Below are 25,217 nucleotides of genomic sequence, written 5' to 3' on the forward strand. Positions count from 1 at the left end.
TTTTAAGCGCAGCAGAGTAACCAGCGCACATACCTGTTAGCTCAGGTGAGTTTAAAAGGCTGCTGTTGATAACAAGGGCATTTGCTAAATAGATGGTGTGTGTGCAACAATATACTGAAAGGTCAATTATATTGTGCAGCTTATCTCACCACCTGTAGTTATTTAGGTGAAAGCTCCAAAATGCTTGCCTAATATGTCTGTTTATCCAAAAGGAAGTAAAAAGGGAGAGCTAGAAAGATAGCATTGCATCACATTACATGGCAATGCAATGCACAGTTGCTGAAGTTGAACCAAAATGAGCTTGTAATCTGGCTTCTGCAACTTTGAACATGAAAAATCCAATGAGGAGAAGAAAAGCAAAGCCAAAGAGTCCATCCCAAAATCCGACAAACAAGCAAAATGAACAAAAAACATTGAATTCAATTCTTTCTGATTTTAGAAACTGCATTAAAGAAGGGGTGCACCGGTCCTGGAGATACTGCAATACCAGGTCAATGCGTGGAGTGGACAGAGCAAGCTCTTTTTCCATCTCCCTGTTCTAAAAATCCATTTAATATATGGTCCCCAGATAGGGGACGTATCAGATATTAAACTGATAAGAACAGATACTACACTTGATCTTAGCCAAAAGGCCGAGAAGCGATAACCAGAATTGGTTTCAAACTACGGAGCCACCCAAGGATCCTGAAAAGTCCATTTGTGGAGATGAGCTCCTGGACTCCCGTTAAGAAGACATGTTGTCAACCTCTAGATCCCTTACATGCCTGCACTTTTCGGCTTGCTGCTGCTGCAATCCACGCGTTTTAGATCTGCATAACTCCACCTCTTTAAACACAGCACCTTCACCCCCTGCTGTTCCCACCCGCCTCAACACCGTTGGAAGGGAGGAGAACCAATTAAGGCGGGGGGTGGGGTGGAACGAGCAGCTGTCTACCCTTAGCAGGAGGGCTCCTGATTACATACCTCTCCTGCTGCTGCTGCTGCTGGCTGTCCAGCAGCAGACTGAAGGTGGCTGCTGCTGTGCACAGGTATATAAAGGCTCAGAGCCTATTATGACACGCGCAGCCAGCGTTCCATTGCCACATTCCATCTACTGCAGGCAGGATACCTGGCTGGCTGAATGTCGCTGAGAAGCTCACAGAGACCGCCATAAGCAACAGTTTAACAGAATGCCACAGACTAATCAACCAAACTTTTTGGGTTGGGTTCTCTTTTATAGTCTGCAGGCATTAAATGAAAGAAGTCAGTGTTCCAGCAGAAGGAGACAACGTTTCAGAAAAGGCATTGTAGCAAACCAAAAAAGAAATTTTAAGCGCAGCAGAGTAACCAGCGCACATACCTGTTAGCTCAGGTGAGTTTAAAAGGCTGCTGTTGATAACAAGGGCATTTGCTAAATAGATGGTGTGTGTGCAACAATATACTGAAAGGTCAATTATATTGTGCAGCTTATCTCACCACCTGTAGTTATTTAGGTGAAAGCTCCAAAATGCTTGCCTAATATGTCTGTTTATCCAAAAGGAAGTAAAAAGGGAGAGCTAGAAAGATAGCATTGCATCACATTACATGGCAATGCAATGCACAGTTGCTGAAGTTGAACCAAAATGAGCTTGTAATCTGGCTTCTGCAACTTTGAACATGAAAAATCCAATGAGGAGAAGAAAAGCAAAGCCAAAGAGTCCATCCCAAAATCCGACAAACAAGCAAAATGAACAAAAAACATTGAATTCAATTCTTTCTGATTTTAGAAACTGCATTAAAGAAGGGGTGCACCGGTCCTGGAGATACTGCAATACCAGGTCAATGCGTGGAGTGGACAGAGCAAGCTCTTTTTCCATCTCCCTGTTCTAAAAATCCATTTAATATATGGTCCCCAGATAGGGGACGTATCAGATATTAAACTGATAAGAACAGATACTACACTTGATCTTAGCCAAAAGGCCGAGAAGCGATAACCAGAATTGGTTTCAAACTACGGAGCCACCCAAGGATCCTGAAAAGTCCATTTGTGGAGATGAGCTCCTGGACTCCCGTTAAGAAGACATGTTGTCAACCTCTAGATCACTTACATGCCTGCACTTTTCGGCTTGCTGCTGCTGCAATCCACGCGTTTTAGATCTGCATAACTCCACCTCTTTAAACACAGCACCTTCACCCCCTGCTGTTCCCACCCGCCTCAACACCGTTGGAAGGGAGGAGAACCAATTAAGGCGGGGGGTGGGGTGGAACGAGCAGCTGTCTACCCTTAGCAGGAGGGCTCCTGATTACATACCTCTCCTGCTGCTGCTGCTGCTGGCTGTCCAGCAGCAGACTGAAGGTGGCTGCTGCTGTGCACAGGTATATAAAGGCTCAGAGCCTATTATGACACGCGCAGCCAGCGTTCCATTGCCACATTCCATCTACTGCAGGCAGGATACCTGGCTGGCTGAATGTCGCTGAGAAGCTCACAGAGACCGCCATAAGCAACAGTTTAACAGAATGCCACAGACTAATCAACCAAACTTTTTGGGTTGGGTTCTCTTTTATAGTCTGCAGGCATTAAATGAAAGAAGTCAGTGTTCCAGCAGAAGGAGACAACGTTTCAGAAAAGGCATTGTAGCAAACCAAAAAAGAAATTTTAAGCGCAGCAGAGTAACCAGCGCACATACCTGTTAGCTCAGGTGAGTTTAAAAGGCTGCTGTTGATAACAAGGGCATTTGCTAAATAGATGGTGTGTGTGCAACAATATACTGAAAGGTCAATTATATTGTGCAGCTTATCTCACCACCTGTAGTTATTTAGGTGAAAGCTCCAAAATGCTTGCCTAATATGTCTGTTTATCCAAAAGGAAGTAAAAAGGGAGAGCTAGAAAGATAGCATTGCATCACATTACATGGCAATGCAATGCACAGTTGCTGAAGTTGAACCAAAATGAGCTTGTAATCTGGCTTCTGCAACTTTGAACATGAAAAATCCAATGAGGAGAAGAAAAGCAAAGCCAAAGAGTCCATCCCAAAATCCGACAAACAAGCAAAATGAACAAAAAACATTGAATTCAATTCTTTCTAATTTTAGAAACTGCATTAAAGAAGGGGTGCACCGGTCCTGGAGATACTGCAATACCAGGTCAATGCGTGGAGTGGACAGAGCAAGCTCTTTTTCCATCTCCCTGTTCTAAAAATCCATTTAATATATGGTCCCCAGATAGGGGACGTATCAGATATTAAACTGATAAGAACAGATACTACACTTGATCTTAGCCAAAAGGCCGAGAAGCGATAACCAGAATTGGTTTCAAACTACGGAGCCACCCAAGGATCCTGAAAAGTCCATTTGTGGAGATGAGCTCCTGGACTCCCGTTAAGAAGACATGTTGTCAACCTCTAGATCCCTTACATGCCTGCACTTTTCGGCTTGCTGCTGCTGCAATCCACGCGTTTTAGATCTGCATAACTCCACCTCTTTAAACACAGCACCTTCACCCCCTGCTGTTCCCACCTGCCTCAACACCGTTGGAAGGGAGGAGAACCAATTAAGGCGGGGGGTGGGGTGGAACGAGCAGCTGTCTACCCTTAGCAGGAGGGCTCCTGATTACATACCTCTCCTGCTGCTGCTGCTGCTGGCTGTCCAGCAGCAGACTGAAGGTGGCTGCTGCTGTGCACAGGTATATAAAGGCTCAGAGCCTATTATGACACACGCAGCCAGCGTTCCATTGCCACATTCCATCTACTGCAGGCAGGATACCTGGCTGGCTGAATGTCGCTGAGAAGCTCACAGAGACCGCCATAAGCAACAGTTTAACAAAATGCCACAGACTAATCAACCAAACTTTTTGGGTTGGGTTCTCTTTTATAGTCTGCAGGCATTAAATGAAAGAAGTCAGTGTTCCAGCAGAAGGAGACAACGTTTCAGAAAAGGCATTGTAGCAAACCAAAAAAGAAATTTTAAGCGCAGCAGAGTAACCAGCGCACATACCTGTTAGCTCAGGTGAGTTTAAAAGGCTGCTGTTGATAACAAGGGCATTTGCTAAATAGATGGTGTGTGTGCAACAATATACTGAAAGGTCAATTATATTGTGCAGCTTATCTCACCACCTGTAGTTATTTAGGTGAAAGCTCCAAAATGCTTGCCTAATATGTCTGTTTATCCAAAAGGAAGTAAAAAGGGAGAGCTAGAAAGATAGCATTGCATCACATTACATGGCAATGCAATGCACAGTTGCTGAAGTTGAACCAAAATGAGCTTGTAATCTGGCTTCTGCAACTTTGAACATGAAAAATCCAATGAGGAGAAGAAAAGCAAAGCCAAAGAGTCCATCCCAAAATCCGACAAACAAGCAAAATGAACAAAAAACATTGAATTCAATTCTTTCTGATTTTAGAAACTGCATTAAAGAAGGGGTGCACCGGTCCTGGAGATACTGCAATACCAGGTCAATGCGTGGAGTGGACAGAGCAAGCTCTTTTTCCATCTCCCTGTTCTAAAAATCCATTTAATATATGGTCCCCAGATAGGGGACGTATCAGATATTAAACTGATAAGAACAGATACTACACTTGATCTTAGCCAAAAGGCCGAGAAGCGATAACCAGAATTGGTTTCAAACTACGGAGCCACCCAAGGATCCTGAAAAGTCCATTTGTGGAGATGAGCTCCTGGACTCCCGTTAAGAAGACATGTTGTCAACCTCTAGATCCCTTACATGCCTGCACTTTTCGGCTTGCTGCTGCTGCAATCCACGCGTTTTAGATCTGCATAACTCCACCTCTTTAAACACAGCACCTTCACCCCCTGCTGTTCCCACCCGCCTCAACACCGTTGGAAGGGAGGAGAACCAATTAAGGCGGGGGGTGGGGTGGAACGAGCAGCTGTCTACCCTTAGCAGGAGGGCTCCTGATTACATACCTCTCCTGCTGCTGCTGCTGCTGGCTGTCCAGCAGCAGACTGAAGGTGGCTGCTGCTGTGCACAGGTATATAAAGGCTCAGAGCCTATTATGACACGCGCAGCCAGCGTTCCATTGCCACATTCCATCTACTGCAGGCAGGATACCTGGCTGGCTGAATGTCGCTGAGAAGCTCACAGAGACCGCCATAAGCAACAGTTTAACAGAATGCCACAGACTAATCAACCAAACTTTTTGGGTTGGGTTCTCTTTTATAGTCTGCAGGCATTAAATGAAAGAAGTCTGTGTTCCAGCAGAAGGAGACAACGTTTCAGAAAAGGCATTGTAGCAAACCAAAAAAGAAATTTTAAGCGCAGCAGAGTAACCAGCGCACATACCTGTTAGCTCAGGTGAGTTTAAAAGGCTGCTGTTGATAACAAGGGCATTTGCTAAATAGATGGTGTGTGTGCAACAATATACTGAAAGGTCAATTATATTGTGCAGCTTATCTCACCACCTGTAGTTATTTAGGTGAAAGCTCCAAAATGCTTGCCTAATATGTCTGTTTATCCAAAAGGAAGTAAAAAGGGAGAGCTAGAAAGATAGCATTGCATCACATTACATGGCAATGCAATGCACAGTTGCTGAAGTTGAACCAAAATGAGCTTGTAATCTGGCTTCTGCAACTTTGAACATGAAAAATCCAATGAGGAGAAGAAAAGCAAAGCCAAAGAGTCTATCCCAAAATCCGACAAACAAGCAAAATGAACAAAAAACATTGAATTCAATTCTTTCTGATTTTAGAAACTGCATTAAAGAAGGGGTGCACCGGTCCTGGAGATACTGCAATACCAGGTCAATGCGTGGAGTGGACAGAGCAAGCTCTTTTTCCATCTCCCTGTTCTAAAAATCCATTTAATATATGGTCCCCAGATAGGGGACGTATCAGATATTAAACTGATAAGAACAGATACTACACTTGATCTTAGCCAAAAGGCCGAGAAGCGATAACCAGAATTGGTTTCAAACTACGGAGCCACCCAAGGATCCTGAAAAGTCCATTTGTGGAGATGAGCTCCTGGACTCCCGTTAAGAAGACATGTTGTCAACCTCTAGATCCCTTACATGCCTGCACTTTTCGGCTTGCTGCTGCTGCAATCCACGCGTTTTAGATCTGCATAACTCCACCTCTTTAAACACAGCACCTTCACCCCCTGCTGTTCCCACCCGCCTCAACACCGTTGGAAGGGAGGAGAACCAATTAAGGCGGGGGGTGGGGTGGAACGAGCAGCTGTCTACCCTTAGCAGGAGGGCTCCTGATTACATACCTCTCCTGCTGCTGCTGCTGCTGGCTGTCCAGCAGCAGACTGAAGGTGGCTGCTGCTGTGCACAGGTATATAAAGGCTCAGAGCCTATTATGACACGCGCAGCCAGCGTTCCATTGCCACATTCCATCTACTGCAGGCAGGATACCTGGCTGGCTGAATGTCGCTGAGAAGCTCACAGAGACCGCCATAAGCAACAGTTTAACAGAATGCCACAGACTAATCAACCAAACTTTTTGGGTTGGGTTCTCTTTTATAGTCTGCAGGCATTAAATGAAAGAAGTCAGTGTTCCAGCAGAAGGAGACAACGTTTCAGAAAAGGCATTGTAGCAAACCAAAAAAGAAATTTTAAGCGCAGCAGAGTAACCAGCGCACATACCTGTTAGCTCAGGTGAGTTTAAAAGGCTGCTGTTGATAACAAGGGCATTTGCTAAATAGATGGTGTGTGTGCAACAATATACTGAAAGGTCAATTATATTGTGCAGCTTATCTCACCACCTGTAGTTATTTAGGTGAAAGCTCCAAAATGCTTGCCTAATATGTCTGTTTATCCAAAAGGAAGTAAAAAGGGAGAGCTAGAAAGATAGCATTGCATCACATTACATGGCAATGCAATGCACAGTTGCTGAAGTTGAACCAAAATGAGCTTGTAATCTGGCTTCTGCAACTTTGAACATGAAAAATCCAATGAGGAGAAGAAAAGCAAAGCCAAAGAGTCCATCCCAAAATCCGACAAACAAGCAAAATGAACAAAAAACATTGAATTCAATTCTTTCTGATTTTAGAAACTGCATTAAAGAAGGGGTGCACCGGTCCTGGAGATACTGCAATACCAGGTCAATGCGTGGAGTGGACAGAGCAAGCTCTTTTTCCATCTCCCTGTTCTAAAAATCCATTTAATATATGGTCCCCAGATAGGGGACGTATCAGATATTAAACTGATAAGAACAGATACTACACTTGATCTTAGCCAAAAGGCCGAGAAGCGATAACCAGAATTGGTTTCAAACTACGGAGCCACCCAAGGATCCTGAAAAGTCCATTTGTGGAGATGAGCTCCTGGACTCCCGTTAAGAAGACATGTTGTCAACCTCTAGATCCCTTACATGCCTGCACTTTTCGGCTTGCTGCTGCTGCAATCCACGCGTTTTAGATCTGCATAACTCCACCTCTTTAAACACAGCACCTTCACCCCCTGCTGTTCCCACCCGCCTCAACACCGTTGGAAGGGAGGAGAACCAATTAAGGCGGGGGGTGGGGTGGAACGAGCAGCTGTCTACCCTTAGCAGGAGGGCTCCTGATTACATACCTCTCCTGCTGCTGCTGCTGCTGGCTGTCCAGCAGCAGACTGAAGGTGGCTGCTGCTGTGCACAGGTATATAAAGGCTCAGAGCCTATTATGACACGCGCAGCCAGCGTTCCATTGCCACATTCCATCTACTGCAGGCAGGATACCTGGCTGGCTGAATGTCGCTGAGAAGCTCACAGAGACCGCCATAAGCAACAGTTTAACAGAATGCCACAGACTAATCAACCAAACTTTTTGGGTTGGGTTCTCTTTTATAGTCTGCAGGCATTAAATGAAAGAAGTCAGTGTTCCAGCAGAAGGAGACAACGTTTCAGAAAAGGCATTGTAGCAAACCAAAAAAGAAATTTTAAGCGCAGCAGAGTAACCAGCGCACATACCTGTTAGCTCAGGTGAGTTTAAAAGGCTGCTGTTGATAACAAGGGCATTTGCTAAATAGATGGTGTGTGTGCAACAATATACTGAAAGGTCAATTATATTGTGCAGCTTATCTCACCACCTGTAGTTATTTAGGTGAAAGCTCCAAAATGCTTGCCTAATATGTCTGTTTATCCAAAAGGAAGTAAAAAGGGAGAGCTAGAAAGATAGCATTGCATCACATTACATGGCAATGCAATGCACAGTTGCTGAAGTTGAACCAAAATGAGCTTGTAATCTGGCTTCTGCAACTTTGAACATGAAAAATCCAATGAGGAGAAGAAAAGCAAAGCCAAAGAGTCCATCCCAAAATCCGACAAACAAGCAAAATGAACAAAAAACATTGAATTCAATTCTTTCTGATTTTAGAAACTGCATTAAAGAAGGGGTGCACCGGTCCTGGAGATACTGCAATACCAGGTCAATGCGTGGAGTGGACAGAGCAAGCTCTTTTTCCATCTCCCTGTTCTAAAAATCCATTTAATATATGGTCCCCAGATAGGGGACGTATCAGATATTAAACTGATAAGAACAGATACTACACTTGATCTTAGCCAAAAGGCCGAGAAGCGATAACCAGAATTGGTTTCAAACTACGGAGCCACCCAAGGATCCTGAAAAGTCCATTTGTGGAGATGAGCTCCTGGACTCCCGTTAAGAAGACATGTTGTCAACCTCTAGATCCCTTACATGCCTGCACTTTTCGGCTTGCTGCTGCTGCAATCCACGCGTTTTAGATCTGCATAACTCCACCTCTTTAAACACAGCACCTTCACCCCCTGCTGTTCCCACCCGCCTCAACACCGTTGGAAGGGAGGAGAACCAATTAAGGCGGGGGGTGGGGTGGAACGAGCAGCTGTCTACCCTTAGCAGGAGGGCTCCTGATTACATACCCCTCCTGCTGCTGCTGCTGCTGGCTGTCCAGCAGCAGACTGAAGGTGGCTGCTGCTGTGCACAGGTATATAAAGGCTCAGAGCCTATTATGACACGCGCAGCCAGCGTTCCATTGCCACATTCCATCTACTGCAGGCAGGATACCTGGCTGGCTGAATGTCGCTGAGAAGCTCACAGAGACCGCCATAAGCAACAGTTTAACAGAATGCCACAGACTAATCAACCAAACTTTTTGGGTTGGGTTCTCTTTTATAGTCTGCAGGCATTAAATGAAAGAAGTCAGTGTTCCAGCAGAAGGAGACAACGTTTCAGAAAAGGCATTGTAGCAAACCAAAAAAGAAATTTTAAGCGCAGCAGAGTAACCAGCGCACATACCTGTTAGCTCAGGTGAGTTTAAAAGGCTGCTGTTGATAACAAGGGCATTTGCTAAATAGATGGTGTGTGTGCAACAATATACTGAAAGGTCAATTATATTGTGCAGCTTATCTCACCACCTGTAGTTATTTAGGTGAAAGCTCCAAAATGCTTGCCTAATATGTCTGTTTATCCAAAAGGAAGTAAAAAGGGAGAGCTAGAAAGATAGCATTGCATCACATTACATGGCAATGCAATGCACAGTTGCTGAAGTTGAACCAAAATGAGCTTGTAATCTGGCTTCTGCAACTTTGAACATGAAAAATCCAATGAGGAGAAGAAAAGCAAAGCCAAAGAGTCCATCCCAAAATCCGACAAACAAGCAAAATGAACAAAAAACATTGAATTCAATTCTTTCTGATTTTAGAAACTGCATTAAAGAAGGGGTGCACCGGTCCTGGAGATACTGCAATACCAGGTCAATGCGTGGAGTGGACAGAGCAAGCTCTTTTTCCATCTCCCTGTTCTAAAAATCCATTTAATATATGGTCCCCAGATAGGGGACGTATCAGATATTAAACTGATAAGAACAGATACTACACTTGATCTTAGCCAAAAGGCCGAGAAGCGATAACCAGAATTGGTTTCAAACTACGGAGCCACCCAAGGATCCTGAAAAGTCCATTTGTGGAGATGAGCTCCTGGACTCCCGTTAAGAAGACATGTTGTCAACCTCTAGATCCCTTACATGCCTGCACTTTTCGGCTTGCTGCTGCTGCAATCCACGCGTTTTAGATCTGCATAACTCCACCTCTTTAAACACAGCACCTTCACCCCCTGCTGTTCCCACCCGCCTCAACACCGTTGGAAGGGAGGAGAACCAATTAAGGCGGGGGGTGGGGTGGAACGAGCAGCTGTCTACCCTTAGCAGGAGGGCTCCTGATTACATACCTCTCCTGCTGCTGCTGCTGGCTGTCCAGCAGCAGACTGAAGGTGGCTGCTGCTGTGCACAGGTATATAAAGGCTCAGAGCCTATTATGACACGCGCAGCCAGCGTTCCATTGCCACATTCCATCTACTGCAGGCAGGATACCTGGCTGGCTGAATGTCGCTGAGAAGCTCACAGAGACCGCCATAAGCAACAGTTTAACAGAATGCCACAGACTAATCAACCAAACTTTTTGGGTTGGGTTCTCTTTTATAGTCTGCAGGCATTAAATGAAAGAAGTCAGTGTTCCAGCAGAAGGAGACAACGTTTCAGAAAAGGCATTGTAGCAAACCAAAAAAGAAATTTTAAGCGCAGCAGAGTAACCAGCGCACATACCTGTTAGCTCAGATGAGTTTAAAAGGCTGCTGTTGATAACAAGGGCATTTGCTAAATAGATGGTGTGTGTGCAACAATATACTGAAAGGTCAATTATATTGTGCAGCTTATCTCACCACCTGTAGTTATTTAGGTGAAAGCTCCAAAATGCTTGCCTAATATGTCTGTTTATCCAAAAGGAAGTAAAAAGGGAGAGCTAGAAAGATAGCATTGCATCACATTACATGGCAATGCAATGCACAGTTGCTGAAGTTGAACCAAAATGAGCTTGTAATCTGGCTTCTGCAACTTTGAACATGAAAAATCCAATGAGGAGAAGAAAAGCAAAGCCAAAGAGTCCATCCCAAAATCCGACAAACAAGCAAAATCAACAAAAAACATTGAATTCAATTCTTTCTGATTTTAGAAACTGCATTAAAGAAGGGGTGCACCGGTCCTGGAGATACTGCAATACCAGGTCAATGCGTGGAGTGGACAGAGCAAGCTCTTTTTCCATCTCCCTGTTCTAAAAATCCATTTAATATATGGTCCCCAGATAGGGGACGTATCAGATATTAAACTGATAAGAACAGATACTACACTTGATCTTAGCCAAAAGGCCGAGAAGCGATAACCAGAATTGGTTTCAAACTACGGAGCCACCCAAGGATCCTGAAAAGTCCATTTGTGGAGATGAGCTCCTGGACTCCCGTTAAGAAGACATGTTGTCAACCTCTAGATCCCTTACATGCCTGCACTTTTCGGCTTGCTGCTGCTGCAATCCACGCGTTTTAGATCTGCATAACTCCACCTCTTTAAACACAGCACCTTCACCCCCTGCTGTTCCCACCCGCCTCAACACCGTTGGAAGGGAGGAGAACCAATTAAGGCGGGGGGTGGGGTGGAACGAGCAGCTGTCTACCCTTAGCAGGAGGGCTCCTGATTACATACCTCTCCTGCTGCTGCTGCTGCTGGCTGTCCAGCAGCAGACTGAAGGTGGCTGCTGCTGTGCACAGGTATATAAAGGCTCAGAGCCTATTATGACACGCGCAGCCAGCGTTCCATTGCCACATTCCATCTACTGCAGGCAGGATACCTGGCTGGCTGAATGTCGCTGAGAAGCTCACAGAGACCGCCATAAGCAACAGTTTAACAGAATGCCACAGACTAATCAACCAAACTTTTTGGGTTGGGTTCTCTTTTATAGTCTGCAGGCATTAAATGAAAGAAGTCAGTGTTCCAGCAGAAGGAGACAACGTTTCAGAAAAGGCATTGTAGCAAACCAAAAAAGAAATTTTAAGCGCAGCAGAGTAACCAGCGCACATACCTGTTAGCTCAGGTGAGTTTAAAAGGCTGCTGTTGATAACAAGGGCATTTGCTAAATAGATGGTGTGTGTGCAACAATATACTGAAAGGTCAATTATATTGTGCAGCTTATCTCACCACCTGTAGTTATTTAGGTGAAAGCTCCAAAATGCTTGCCTAATATGTCTGTTTATCCAAAAGGAAGTAAAAAGGGAGAGCTAGAAAGATAGCATTGCATCACATTACATGGCAATGCAATGCACAGTTGCTGAAGTTGAACCAAAATGAGCTTGTAATCTGGCTTCTGCAATTTTGAACATGAAAAATCCAATGAGGAGAAGAAAAGCAAAGCCAAAGAGTCCATCCCAAAATCCGACAAACAAGCAAAATGAACAAAAAACATTGAATTCAATTCTTTCTGATTTTAGAAACTGCATTAAAGAAGGGGTGCACCGGTCCTGGAGATACTGCAATACCAGGTCAATGCGTGGAGTGGACAGAGCAAGCTCTTTTTCCATCTCCCTGTTCTAAAAATCCATTTAATATATGGTCCCCAGATAGGGGACGTATCAGATATTAAACTGATAAGAACAGATTTTTTTGATTGAATATATCTTTTATTAGCACAAAAAATAAGTTAACAGACAGTGTACAGTGCCGCAGCCCAGTACTCACAGAATTCTACATCATATTTACATAGCATGAGGATACGACGCACTAACTAGACACATCACACCCCTATGCTACACAAAACACTCAATCTGAAAGAAAAAGCATGTCAATCAATACAGTACGACGAACCGTGATAAGGGATGGGGATTGGGAAAAAGGGGATGGGGAGGGGAAAATCACAGGCCCGAAGCTTTATTGAAAGACAAGACACATAAGGGGAGAGGGGGAGGAGGGGTTTAGTCCTCATCCTCGTCCTCCGGACCGTCCATGATGGAATAATCTCTGAGCAGGCTGTGGATCAGCCTGCGGCAGTCCTGGATGGACATCCTCTCCCTCCTCAAGATGAGCCGGTTCCTGGCGACCCAAACGGCATCCTTGAAGCAGTTCATAAGGCGCCAAGCCTCCTGGATGGCTCCGACGGTATGAACCCCAGGGAAGAGTCCGTAAAGCACAGAATGGTGCGATAGGCTCGCCCATGGGGACAGAGTTCCTCAGGTCGTCCTCAAGTGCAGTCAATAGGCGCTGTGCAAATCCGCAGTCCCAAAAAGTGTGCAAAGATGTTTCCTCCACGAAGGGGCACCTTGGGCAGTACCGGGTCTTGCACAGGTTCCGGGCATGCATGAATGACCGGACGGGCAGTCCGCCCTGAATCGCCATCCACGACAAGTCCTTGTGCCCGTTGGTCAGCCTGTCAGACGACACATTTGTCCACACAGTCTCCAGCGTGTCCTGGTGAAGTCCTGTGATGTTCTCCACGTCATCCTTGGCTCTGATTAGCTTGTGGATAGTTTTGGGCTTCCACAAGTCGGGCTTGAGTCCCTCCAGTTGATGCTCCCCCACAAATCGAACGACGTCTCCGTAGAACCATGGCGTCGTCCAGTTGTAGGGGAAGGAGCTGTCCCACTTGTCCCAGCCGAGTCGCCTCCAAAGAGGAAGCAGGAAGAAGCGAGACATGGACCTGCCCGCGGAGCCATTCTTGACTTGCAAAGTCCGGCGGACACAATCACACACAAAAGAAGATCGCAGGAGGGTGGGGATATCTGGAACGCCCTTCCCACCCTTGCGAGGCTCCTTGTACATGACGGCCCGCCTGACTCTGTCCATCTTGGATCCCCAGACAAAGTGAAACACTGTCCTGGTAATGGCCCTGCACACAGTGACGTGTGGGGGCCAGGCCTGCGCCGTGTACTGCAAGACGGGCAGGACCTCATTACGCAGGACGAGTGCCTTACCCTCACAAGTGAGGTGTCTGAGGCTCCAGAGTCCGATCCGTTGCTTCACCTTGGCCAAGCGTTCTTGCCAGGACTTGAGGGCCGCTCCTTCCTTCCCGAACCAGACTCCCAGCACCTTGAGGAAATCCGGTTGAATGTTGAAGGGGAAGGGGGCGGAGGAGGCCGGCTGCCAATCCCCGAAGAGCATGGCTTCCGACTTCCTGCAGTTGACTTTGGCCCCTGAAGCCCGGCCGAACCTCTCACACGTCTGGACGAGGGCGTCGACTGAACCACGATCAGCGCAGAAGACGGTGACGTCGTCCATGTAGAGCGAGCACTTGACCTCGTGTCGTCCCGGACCCGGTGCGGTGATCCCTCTGATCTCTCCATTCTGCCGGATAGCCTCTGCGAAGAGTTCTATAACACAAACAAAAAGAAGAGGTGATAGAGGGCAGCCTTGTCTGACCCCAGAGAGGACAGGGAAGGGGTCAGTCTTCCAGCCGTTCACCAACACCGAGCTGTGGATATCAAAATACATCAGACGGACATACGAACAAAACATGTTACCCAAACCTAACCGGTGCAGAGCTCGGCCCATGAACTCGTGGGAAACCCGGTCGAAGGCCTTCTCCTGATCCAAGGAGACCAGGGCCGCGTGTGCGCGGCGGACCTTGATGTACTCGACCGTGTCCCGCACGAGAGCGAGGCTGTCTGCGATGCGACGTCCAGGGATGCCGCAGGTCTGGTCCGGGTGGATGATCCGTCCGATGACCGTCTTAAGTCGTGTCGCCATCGTCTTGGCCAGGATCTTGTAGTCCACGTTGAGCAGAGTGATGGGACGCCAATTCCTCAGGTCGCACCTCTCTCCCTTCCGCTTGTACAGGATCGTGACCATTCCTTCCCTCAAAGATGGAGGCATTCTACCCTCAAAGATGGAGGCATTCTACCCTCCACCACCATCTCCTCGTACAGGTCCAACAGGTCCGGACAGATGAGGTCTCCCAGCGCTACATAGAGCTCCGCTGGAAGACCATCACTGCCCGGGGTCCTGCCGGTCCTAAAGGATTTAGCGGCAGAGAGCAATTCGCCCACCATCAGAGGTTTGTCCAAGGCTGCCGTGCCTGCAGGATCAAGATGGTTAGTGATACCTGACAGGAACTTATCAGCAGCGTCAGGGTCGGTAGTCTTGTGGGAGTAGAGTTCGCTGTAGAAGTCGCTGACGACCCTCATCACGTCCTCCTTCCCACGTCGCATGTTTCCGCTCTCGTCTCGCAGCTCGTTCAGGGGCGTGTGACCGGCATGAAGTTTCCTGAAAAAGAATGAGTTACATTTCTCACCCTTCTCCAGATTCTCCACTTTGGAACGGAAGACGATTCGCTTGGACTCCTCCTCAAAGTGCCTTTTCAGGCTCTTCTTGGTCTCCTCCAGCTCCTCCCTCACGTCCCAGCCGCAGTGAAGAAGGTCCTGCAGCGACCGCAGCTCGCGCTGCAGCCCTCTGAAGTCCCTCCTCTTCTCACACGCCTGTTGTCGACCCTTGGCCTGAAAGAAACAGCGAAACTCAAGTTTAACATATTCCCACCAATCAGAGACTGTTTGGAAGCTACCCTTGTAGGACTGCCACATTGCGTAGGCTGCTCTCAGCTCCTCCACGACTTCATCCTGAGCCAGCAGAGCACAATTCAGCTTCCAGGAGCCGGGGCCGGACGAAAAACCGTCGCCAAGGACACCTTGTAAGTGAATGGCTCTGTGGTCGGAGAAGAAGCAGGAGACCATCGAGTGCCTACTCTGCCTGACTGCCCGAGAGGTGAACACAAAGTCAATCCTGGAGCGGAGTGAGCCATCGGGTCGGCTCCACGAATAGTTCGTGGAGCCTCTCCCCATGGAGCCCACCACGTCCTGAAGAGAGGCCTCGGTTACCATCTCGATGAGCAGCTTGGACGTGATGTCCAACTTGGCAGATGTGCCAGAACTACGACCATCCTCCTCGATGGGGCAGTTGAAATCCCCGGCCATCACTAAGGTCCTGGTGGTGGCAAGCTGAAGCCGCAGGGTCTGGAAAAGCTCCAAACGCTCATTCTTCAGTGGGGACGCATACACGTTGATGAACCTGACAGGTTCTCCCGCCCAGTTGCCATCTACAACAAGAGCCCTGCCGCAGATGAGCTCCTGGACGGACTCAAGCGTGAATGCGCCCCCCCTGATCAGAATTGCGACCCCCGCAGACTTGCAGTCACCCCCACCGGACCAGTAGGATGGACCGTGGGACCACTCCCTGGCCAGATGTTTGAAGGACCTAGAGGAGGGAAGGGAACATTCCTGCAACATATAAACATCACACAACTGGGAAGTAAGGAAGGCATAAATAGTCTGACGTCTGAACTTGTCCTTGATGCTCCTGACATTAATGGAAAATAAGTTAATATTAGCCATCATGTAGGGAAAAAAGAAAAAGTTAGCGCAGGCAATACACCTTAGTTACCACTCCGGTCGGGTGGTCCCTCGTCGGTGTTGACTGCTGGTGACGGGATCACCAGCAGGCCCTCTTCCTCCATCTGGTAAAGCAGCGCGGCCTCGATCTCGGCGACCACCAGTTCCTCCTCTTCTGGCTCGGCCACCAGGGTCTCAACCATGTGCTCCATCTCTTCTGGCTCAGGGAGGGTATCCTCCTTTTCGCCTACGAAATCCAGAATCTTCTTTTTGGAGGATTCAGTAGCAGGGCTGTCCTCCACCTTCCTCTTTCCCCGGGTTGGAACTGGGGAGACAAGAAGGGGAAAATCCTCCTCGGAATAGATAGCGGCGGGTGGAGGAAAGGTTAATTCCACCGCTACCATGGTCTGGGGAGGGAGAGTGGCTGCCGGGGCAGGGGAAAGGACACCTGCTGAGGAGTAGGGGAAGGAGGAAGAGGAAGTGGAATCCTCAGCAGGGGTGGCCGGGGTGGGGGGGAATTGGACGGGGGTGGCAGGGGGAGGGATCGAGAGAGGGGTGACAGAACTCTTACCCTCCTTTGACTTTTTCTTCTGCTTCGGAGCTGCTGGGACCGTCGCTGGGGCTTTGGCCACCGACTCCTTGACCGCTTTGGCCTTGGTCGTCGCGTCCTTGACCTTCACAGGCCTGGTCGTCGGGGCCTTGTCCTCCGTAGCTGGGGTCGTCGCAACCACCGATGACCAGGATCTCTCACGCTTGGGGCAATCCTTGTACAGATGAGCCGCCAGCCCACACAGGTTGCAGGATGTCTTCTTCGGGCAGTCCTTCGAGCTGTGTCCCGTCACTCGACAAATCCTGCAGGCATCCTCCTTGCAGTCCTTCATCTCGTGGCCGTTCTTGCCGCATCTCCTGCAGTTCCGCGGCATGTCCGGGTAATAGATGAGGCCGTAGGAGTTGCCCAGGGAGAATGTCGGGGGCAGGTGCCGAAGTCCGTCTGAGTACGCCAGGTCCCTGTGAAGTCTAACGGTCACCGACCACTTACCTGTCCAGATGCCGAGTCCATTCAGGATGTGAGAGGGTTCCTTCACAACCAAACAGAAGCGTCTCAGGAAGGTACAGATGTCTTGGCCTGGGGTGTGCGGGTTGCGCATGGAGACCGTGATCCTCCTTTCGTCCCTCTGGATAGGGCAGCTACCTGTAAAGGCAGAGAAAGAATTATCCGGTCCTTTTGCGCTTACCATTTCCCAGAACCTCCTGCAGGTGTTCACAGTGGCGAAGGTGACGAAGAAGATCCCCGTCAAGAAGGTCTGGATGCTGAGGGTGTCCGACCTGGAGAAGCCTCGATCCAGCAGCATCTTCTGGCAGAACACGTCCGAGGACATGTCCGGCACCCTCCCATCCACTTCCTTCAGCTTCAGGGCCACCGTCTGCCGCATCCATGGCTCCAGGGCTGGAGCTTTGTGGCGGGGCTTCTGGGGTCCCTTCTGCTGGCCAGTCGTGGAGGCAGAGTCCTTGGGGTCAGAATCGGCTCCTGGCTGGGCCCTCCTGGCTGTCCCCTGCTCCAGGCTCTTCTTTTCGGCCTTCCTCGCAGCGCTTGCCATGGCTTTCCTCCTGCAGTTACTTCTTGGAGCTGGATCTGGAACTCTTCCCGGAATGGGTGGAGCTATGCAGATTCTTCTCCCGTCGTGTTCTGGACAAATTCCCCGAAAGGTCTTTGTCTCGATGATTTTCTTCCTCGAAGATTCCACAGGACAGCCCGATTCTTCTCCGAGTCTTCGTCTTCTTCTGGATTCTTTAGAGCTTCTTCCTCCCACCGATATCCGCCTTCCTTCTCCGATGTCAGCTGGGCTCCGAAGCTCTTCTCCTTCCGAGTTCGATCGCTCTCGTCAAGTGTAGATCGTAGCTCTTGTGTTCTTAAAAGAACAGATACTACACTTGATATTAGCCAAAAGGCCGAGAAGCGATAACCAGAATTGGTTTCAAACTACGGAGCCACCCAAGAATCCTGAAAAGTCCATTTGTGGAGATGAGCTCCTGGACTCCCGTTAAGAAGACATGTTGTCAACCTCTAGATCCCTTACATGCCTGCACTTTTCGGCTTGCTGCTGCTGCAATCCACGCGTTTTAGATCTGCATAACTCCACCTCTTTAAACACAGCACCTTCACCCCCTGCTGTTCCCACCCGCCTCAACACCGTTGGAAGGGAGGAGAACCAATTAAGGCGGGGGGTGGGGTGGAACGAGCAGCTGTCTACCCTTAGCAGGAGGGCTCCTGATTACATACCTCTCCTGCTGCTGCTGTTGCTGGCTGTCCAGCAGCAGACTGAAGGTGGCTGCTGCTGTGCACAGGTATATAAAGGCTCAGAGCCTATTATGACACGCGCAGCCAGCGTTCCATTGCCACATTCCATCTACTGCAGGCAGGATACCTGGCTGGCTGAATGTCGCTGAGAAGCTCACAGAGACCGCCATAAGCAACAGTTTAACAGAATGCCACAGACTAATCAACCAAACTTTTTGGGTTGGGTTCTCTTTCATAGTCTGCAGGCATTAAATGAAAGAAGTCAGTGTTCCAGCAGAAGGAGACAACGTTTCAGAAAAGGCATTGTAGCAAACCAAAAAAGAAATTTTAAGCGCAGCAGAGTAACCAGCGCACATACCTGTTAGCTCAGGTGAGTTTAAAAGGCTGCTGTTGATAACAAGGGCATTTGCTAAATAGATGGTGTGTGTGCAACAATATACTGAAAGGTCAATTATATTGTGCAGCTTATCTCACCACCTGTAGTTATTTAGGTGAAAGCTCCAAAATGCTTGCCTAATATGTCTGTTTATCCAAAAGGAAGTAAAAAGGGAGAGCTAGAAAGATAGCATTGCATCACATTACATGGCAATGCAATGCACAGTTGCTGAAGTTGAACCAAAATGAGCTTGTAATCTGGCTTCTGCAACTTTGAACATGAAAAATCCAATGAGGAGAAGAAAAGCAAAGCTAAAGAGTCCATCCCAAAATCCGACACACAAGCAAAATGAACAAAAAACATTGAATTCAATTCTTTCTGATTTTAGAAACTGCATTAAAGAAGGGGTGCACCGGTCCTGGAGATACTGCAATACCAGGTCAATGCGTGGAGTGGACAGAGCAAGCTCTTTTTCCATCTCCCTGTTCTAAAAATCCATTTAATATATGGTCCCCAGATAGGGGACGTATCAGATATTAAACTGATAAGAACAGATACTACACTTGATCTTAGCCAAAAGGCCGAGAAGCGATAACCAGAATTGGTTTCAAACTACGGAGCCACCCAAGGATCCTGAAAAGTCCATTTGTGGAGATGAGCTCCTGGACTCCCGTTAAGAAGACATGTTGTCAACCTCTAGATCCCTTACATGCCTGCACTTCTCGGCTTGCTGCTGCTGCAATCCACGCGTTTTAGATCTGCATAACTCCACCTCTTTAAACACAGCACCTTCACCCCCTGCTGTTCCCACCCGCCTCAACACCGTTGGAAGGGAGGAGAACCAATTAAGGCGGGGGGTGGGGTGGAACGAGCAGCTGTCTACCCTTAGCAGGAGGGCTCCTGATTACATACCTCTCCTGCTGCTGCTGCTGCTGGCTGTCCAGCAGCAGACTGAAGGTGGCTGCTGCTGTGCACAGGTATATAAAGGCTCAGAGCCTATCATGACACGCGCAGCCAGCGTTCCATTGCCACATTCCATCTACTGCAGGCAGGATACCTGGCTGGCTGAATGTCGCTGAGAAGCTCACAGAGACCGCCATAAGCAACAGTTTAACAGAATGCCACAGACTAATCAACCAAACTTTTTGGGTTGGGTTCTCTTTTATAGTCTGCAGGCATTAAATGAAAGAAGTCAGTGTTCCAGTAGAAGGAGACAACGTTTCAGAAAAGGCATTGTAGCAAACCAAAAAAGAAATTTTAAGCGCAGCAGAGTAACCAGCGCACATACCTGTTAGCTCAGGTGAGTTTAAAAGGCTGCTGTTGATAACAAGGGCATTTGCTAAATAGATGGTGTGTGTGCAACAATATACTGAAAGGTCAATTATATTGTGCAGCTTATCTCACCACCTGTAGTTATTTAGGTGAAAGCTCCAAAATGCTTGCCTAATATGTCTGTTTATCCAAAAGGAAGTAAAAAGGGAGAGCTAGAAAGATAGCATTGCATCACATTACATGGCAATGCAATGCACAGTTGCTGAAGTTGAACCAAAATGAGCTTGTAATCTGGCTTCTGCAACTTTGAACATGAAAAATCCAATGAGGAGAAGAAAAGCAAAGCCAAAGAGTCCATCCCAAAATCCGACAAACAAGCAAAATGAACAAAAAACATTGAATTCAATTCTTTCTGATTTTAGAAACTGCATTAAAGAAGGGGTGCACCGGTCCTGGAGATACTGCAATACCAGGTCAATGCGTGGAGTGGACAGAGCAAGCTCTTTTTCCATCTCCCTGTTCTAAAAATCCATTTAATATATGGTCCCCAGATAGGGGACGTATCAGATATTAAACTGATAAGAACAGATACTACACTTGATCTTAGCCAAAAGGCCGAGAAGCGATAACCAGAATTGGTTTCAAACTACGGAGCCACCCAAGGATCCTGAAAAGTCCATTTGTGGAGATGAGCTCCTGGACTCCCGTTAAGAAGACATGTTGTCAACCTCTAGATCCCTTACATGCCTGCACTTTTCGGCTTGCTGCTGCTGCAATCCACGCGTTTTAGATCTGCATAACTCCACCTCTTTAAACACAGCACCTTCACCCCCTGCTGTTCCCACCCGCCTCAACACCGTTGGAAGGGAGGAGAACCAATTAAGGCGGGGGGTGGGGTGGAACGAGCAGCTGTCTACCCTTAGCAGGAGGGCTCCTGATTACATACCTCTCCTGCTGCTGCTGCTGCTGGCTGTCCAGCAGCAGACTGAAGGTGGCTGCTGCTGTGCACAGGTATATAAAGGCTCAGAGCCTATTATGACACGCGCAGCCAGCGTTCCATTGCCACATTCCATCTACTGCAGGCAGGATACCTGGGTGGCTGAATGTCGCTGAGAAGCTCACAGAGACCGCCATAAGCAACAGTTTAACAGAATGCCACAGACTAATCAACCAAACTTTTTGGGTTGGGTTCTCTTTTATAGTCTGCAGGCATTAAATGAAAGAAGTCAGTGTTCCAGCAGAAGGAGACAACGTTTCAGAAAAGGCATTGTAGCAAACCAAAAAAGAAATTTTAAGCGCAGCAGAGTAACCAGCGCACATACCTGTTAGCTCAGGTGAGTTTAAAAGGCTGCTGTTGATAACAAGGGCATTTGCTAAATAGATGGTGTGTGTGCAACAATATACTGAAAGGTCAATTATATTGTGCAGCTTATCTCACCACCTGTAGTTATTTAGGTGAAAGCTCCAAAATGCTTGCCTAATATGTCTGTTTATCCAAAAGGAAGTAAAAAGGGAGAGCTAGAAAGATAGCATTGCATCACATTACATGGCAATGCAATGCACAGTTGCTGAAGTTGAACCAAAATGAGCTTGTAATCTGGCTTCTGCAACTTTGAACATGAAAAATCCAATGAGGAGAAGAAAAGCAAAGCCAAAGAGTCCATCCCAAAATCCGACAAACAAGCAAAATGAACAAAAAACATTGAATTCAATTCTTCCTGATTTTAGAAACTGCATTAAAGAAGGGGTGCACCGGTCCTGGAGATACTGCAATACCAGGTCAATGCGTGTAGTGGACAGAGCAAGCTCTTTTTCCATCTCCCTGTTCTAAAAATCCATTTAATATATGGTCCCCAGATAGGGGACGTATCAGATATTAAACTGATAAGAACAGATACTACACTTGATCTTAGCCAAAAGGCCGAGAAGCGATAACCAGAATTGGTTTCAAAGTACGGAGCCACCCAAGGATCCTGAAAAGTCCATTTGTGGAGATGAGCTCCTGGACTCCCGTTAAGAAGACATGTTGTCAACCTCTAGATCCCTTACATGCCTGCACTTTTCGGCTTGCTGCTGCTGCAATCCACGCGTTTTAGATCTGCATAACTCCACCTCTTTAAACACAGCACCTTCACCCCCTGCTGTTCCCACCCGCCTCAACACCGTTGGAAGGGAGGAGAACCAATTAAGGCGGGGGGTGGGGTGGAACGAGCAGCTGTCTACCCTTAGCAGGAGGGCTCCTGATTACATACCTCTCCTGCTGCTGCTGCTGCTGGCTGTCCAGCAGCAGACTGAAGGTGGCTGCTGCTGTGCACAGGTATATAAAGGCTCAGAGCCTATTATGACACGCGCAGCCAGCGTTCCATTGCCACATTCCATCTACTGCAGGCAGGATACCTGGCTGGCTGAATGTCGCTGAGAAGCTCACAGAGACCGCCATAAGCAACAGTTTAACAGAATGCCACAGACTAATCAACCAAACTTTTTGGGTTGGGTTCTCTTTTATAGTCTGCAGGCATTAAATGAAAGAAGTCAGTGTTCCAGCAGAAGGAGACAACGTTTCAGAAAAGGCATTGTAGCAAACCAAAAAAGAAATTTTAAGCGCAGCAGAGTAACCAGCGCACATACCTGTTAGCTCAGGTGAGTTTAAAAGGCTGCTGTTGATAACAAGGGCATTTGCTAAATAGATGGTGTGTGTGCAACAATATACTGAAAGGTCAATTATATTGTGCAGCTTATCTCACCACCTGTAGTTATTTAGGTGAAAGCTCCAAAATGCTTGCCTAATATGTCTGTTTATCCAAAAGGAAGTAAAAAGGGAGAGCTAGAAAGATAGCATTGCATCACATTACATGGCAATGCAATGCACAGTTGCTGAAGTTGAACCAAAATGAGCTTGTAATCTGGCTTCTGCAACTTTGAACATGAAAAATCCAATGAGGAGAAGAAAAGCAAAGCCAAAGAGTCCATCCCAAAATCCGACAAACAAGCAAAATGAACAAAAAACATTGAATTCAATTCTTTCTGATTTTAGAAACTGCATTAAAGAAGGGGTGCACCGGTCCTGGAGATACTGCAATACCAGGTCAATGCGTGGAGTGGACAGAGCAAGCTCTTTTTCCATCTCCCTGTTCTAAAAATCCATTTAATATATGGTCCCCAGATAGGGGACGTATCAGATATTAAACTGATAAGAACAGATACTACACTTGATCTTAGCCAAAAGGCCGAGAAGCGATAACCAGAATTGGTTTCAAACTACGGAGCCACCCAAGGATCCTGAAAAGTCCATTTGTGGAGATGAGCTCCTGGACTCCCGTTAAGAAGACATGTTGTCAACCTCTAGATCCCTTACATGCCTGCACTTTTCGGCTTGCTGCTGCTGCAATCCACGCGTTTTAGATCTGCATAACTCCACCTCTTTAAACACAGCACCTTCACCCCCTGCTGTTCCCACCCGCCTCAACACCGTTGGAAGGGAGGAGAACCAATTAAGGCGGGGGGTGGGGTGGAACGAGCAGCTGTCTACCCTTAGCAGGAGGGCTCCTGATTACATACCTCTCCTGCTGCTGCTGCTGCTGGCTGTCCAGCAGCAGACTGAAGGTGGCTGCTGCTGTGCACAGGTATATAAAGGCTCAGAGCCTATTATGACACGCGCAGCCAGCGTTCCATTGCCACATTCCATCTACTGCAGGCAGGATACCTGGCTGGCTGAATGTCGCTGAGAAGCTCACAGAGACCGCCATAAGCAACAGTTTAACAGAATGCCACAGACTAATCAACCAAACTTTTTGGGTTGGGTTCTCTTTTATAGTCTGCAGGCATTAAATGAAAGAAGTCAGTGTTCCAGCAGAAGGAGACAACGTTTCAGAAAAGGCATTGTAGCAAACCAAAAAAGAAATTTTAAGCGCAGCAGAGTAACCAGCGCACATACCTGTTAGCTCAGGTGAGTTTAAAAGGCTGCTGTTGATAACAAGGGCATTTGCTAAATAGATGGTGTGTGTGCAACAATATACTGAAAGGTCAATTATATTGTGCAGCTTATCTCACCACCTGTAGTTATTTAGGTGAAAGCTCCAAAATGCTTGCCTAATATGTCTGTTTATCCAAAAGGAAGTAAAAAGGGAGAGCTAGAAAGATAGCATTGCATCACATTACATGGCAATGCAATGCACAGTTGCTGAAGTTGAACCAAAATGAGCTTGTAATCTGGCTTCTGCAACTTTGAACATGAAAAATCCAATGAGGAGAAGAAAAGCAAAGCCAAAGAGTCCATCCCAAAATCCGACAAACAAGCAAAATGAACAAAAAACATTGAATTCAATTCTTTCTGATTTTAGAAACTGCATTAAAGAAGGGGTGCACCGGTCCTGGAGATACTGCAATACCAGGTCAATGCGTGGAGTGGACAGAGCAAGCTCTTTTTCCATCTCCCTGTTCTAAAAATCCATTTAATATATGGTCCCCAGATAGGGGACGTATCAGATATTAAACTGATAAGAACAGATACTACACTTGATCTTAGCCAAAAGGCCGAGAAGCGATAACCAGAATTGGTTTCAAACTACGGAGCCACCCAAGGATCCTGAAAAGTCCATTTGTGGAGATGAGCTCCTGGACTCCCGTTAAGAAGACATGTTGTCAACCTCTAGATCCCTTACATGCCTGCACTTTTCGGCTTGCTGCTGCTGCAATCCACGCGTTTTAGATCTGCATAACTCCACCTCTTTAAACACAGCACCTTCACCCCCTGCTGTTCCCACCCGCCTCAACACCGTTGGAAGGGAGGAGAACCAATTAAGGCGGGGGGTGGGGTGGAACGAGCAGCTGTCTACCCTTAGCAGGAGGGCTCCTGATTACATACCTCTCCTGCTGCTGCTGCTGCTGCTGGCTGTCCAGCAGCAGACTGAAGGTGGCTGCTGCTGTGCACAGGTATATAAAGGCTCAGAGCCTATTATGACACGCGCAGCCAGCGTTCCATTGCCACATTCCATCTACTGCAGGCAGGATACCTGGCTGGCTGAATGTCGCTGAGAAGCTCACAGAGACCGCCATAAGCAACAGTTTAACAGAATGCCACAGACTAATCAACCAAACTTTTTGGGTTGGGTTCTCTTTTATAGTCTGCAGGCATTAAATGAAAGAAGTCAGTGTTCCAGCAGAAGGAGACAACGTTTCAGAAAAGGCATTGTAGCAAA

The 25,217-nt window shown here is 47.4% G+C and overlaps 15 non-coding genes and 1 pseudogene across 15 annotated transcripts; all 16 read right to left on the reverse strand.

The window, feature by feature from the left end:
- Positions 1 to 453: 453 nt before the first annotated feature.
- On the reverse strand, positions 454 to 644 carry LOC141204579 (U2 spliceosomal RNA). Its single transcript, XR_012275439.1, has one exon. It is a non-coding gene; the product is annotated as a U2 spliceosomal RNA (small nuclear RNA).
- Positions 645 to 1,759: 1,115 nt separating this feature from the next.
- On the reverse strand, positions 1,760 to 1,950 carry LOC141204580 (U2 spliceosomal RNA). Its single transcript, XR_012275440.1, has one exon. It is a non-coding gene; the product is annotated as a U2 spliceosomal RNA (small nuclear RNA).
- Positions 1,951 to 3,065: 1,115 nt separating this feature from the next.
- LOC141204582 (U2 spliceosomal RNA) lies at positions 3,066 to 3,256 on the reverse strand. The gene has a single exon (XR_012275442.1). It is a non-coding gene; the product is annotated as a U2 spliceosomal RNA (small nuclear RNA).
- Positions 3,257 to 4,371: 1,115 nt separating this feature from the next.
- On the reverse strand, positions 4,372 to 4,562 carry LOC141204584 (U2 spliceosomal RNA). The gene has a single exon (XR_012275443.1). It is a non-coding gene; the product is annotated as a U2 spliceosomal RNA (small nuclear RNA).
- Positions 4,563 to 5,677: 1,115 nt separating this feature from the next.
- LOC141204585 (U2 spliceosomal RNA) lies at positions 5,678 to 5,868 on the reverse strand. Its single transcript, XR_012275444.1, has one exon. It is a non-coding gene; the product is annotated as a U2 spliceosomal RNA (small nuclear RNA).
- Positions 5,869 to 6,983: 1,115 nt separating this feature from the next.
- LOC141204586 (U2 spliceosomal RNA) lies at positions 6,984 to 7,174 on the reverse strand. Its single transcript, XR_012275445.1, has one exon. It is a non-coding gene; the product is annotated as a U2 spliceosomal RNA (small nuclear RNA).
- A 1,115-nt stretch (positions 7,175 to 8,289) lies between these two features.
- On the reverse strand, positions 8,290 to 8,480 carry LOC141204587 (U2 spliceosomal RNA). Its single transcript, XR_012275446.1, has one exon. It is a non-coding gene; the product is annotated as a U2 spliceosomal RNA (small nuclear RNA).
- A 1,115-nt stretch (positions 8,481 to 9,595) lies between these two features.
- On the reverse strand, positions 9,596 to 9,786 carry LOC141204588 (U2 spliceosomal RNA). Its single transcript, XR_012275447.1, has one exon. It is a non-coding gene; the product is annotated as a U2 spliceosomal RNA (small nuclear RNA).
- A 1,112-nt stretch (positions 9,787 to 10,898) lies between these two features.
- Positions 10,899 to 11,089, reverse strand: LOC141204589 (U2 spliceosomal RNA). Its single transcript, XR_012275448.1, has one exon. It is a non-coding gene; the product is annotated as a U2 spliceosomal RNA (small nuclear RNA).
- A 1,115-nt stretch (positions 11,090 to 12,204) lies between these two features.
- Positions 12,205 to 12,398, reverse strand: LOC141204249 (U2 spliceosomal RNA). Its single transcript, XR_012275216.1, has one exon. It is a non-coding gene; the product is annotated as a U2 spliceosomal RNA (small nuclear RNA).
- A 5,558-nt stretch (positions 12,399 to 17,956) lies between these two features.
- LOC141204430 (U2 spliceosomal RNA) lies at positions 17,957 to 18,034 on the reverse strand (annotated as a pseudogene).
- A 1,115-nt stretch (positions 18,035 to 19,149) lies between these two features.
- Positions 19,150 to 19,340, reverse strand: LOC141204590 (U2 spliceosomal RNA). The gene has a single exon (XR_012275449.1). It is a non-coding gene; the product is annotated as a U2 spliceosomal RNA (small nuclear RNA).
- A 1,115-nt stretch (positions 19,341 to 20,455) lies between these two features.
- LOC141204591 (U2 spliceosomal RNA) lies at positions 20,456 to 20,646 on the reverse strand. The gene has a single exon (XR_012275450.1). It is a non-coding gene; the product is annotated as a U2 spliceosomal RNA (small nuclear RNA).
- A 1,115-nt stretch (positions 20,647 to 21,761) lies between these two features.
- LOC141204157 (U2 spliceosomal RNA) lies at positions 21,762 to 21,952 on the reverse strand. The gene has a single exon (XR_012275128.1). It is a non-coding gene; the product is annotated as a U2 spliceosomal RNA (small nuclear RNA).
- A 1,115-nt stretch (positions 21,953 to 23,067) lies between these two features.
- On the reverse strand, positions 23,068 to 23,258 carry LOC141204592 (U2 spliceosomal RNA). The gene has a single exon (XR_012275451.1). It is a non-coding gene; the product is annotated as a U2 spliceosomal RNA (small nuclear RNA).
- A 1,115-nt stretch (positions 23,259 to 24,373) lies between these two features.
- LOC141204594 (U2 spliceosomal RNA) lies at positions 24,374 to 24,564 on the reverse strand. The gene has a single exon (XR_012275453.1). It is a non-coding gene; the product is annotated as a U2 spliceosomal RNA (small nuclear RNA).
- Positions 24,565 to 25,217: the final 653 nt, after the last annotated feature.

Source organism: Phyllobates terribilis, unplaced genomic scaffold, assembly GCF_046119375.1.
Source record: "Phyllobates terribilis strain yellow unplaced genomic scaffold, ASM4611937v1 Scaffold_134__1_contigs__length_4944459, whole genome shotgun sequence".
Classification (NCBI taxonomy): domain Eukaryota; kingdom Metazoa; phylum Chordata; class Amphibia; order Anura; family Dendrobatidae; genus Phyllobates; species Phyllobates terribilis.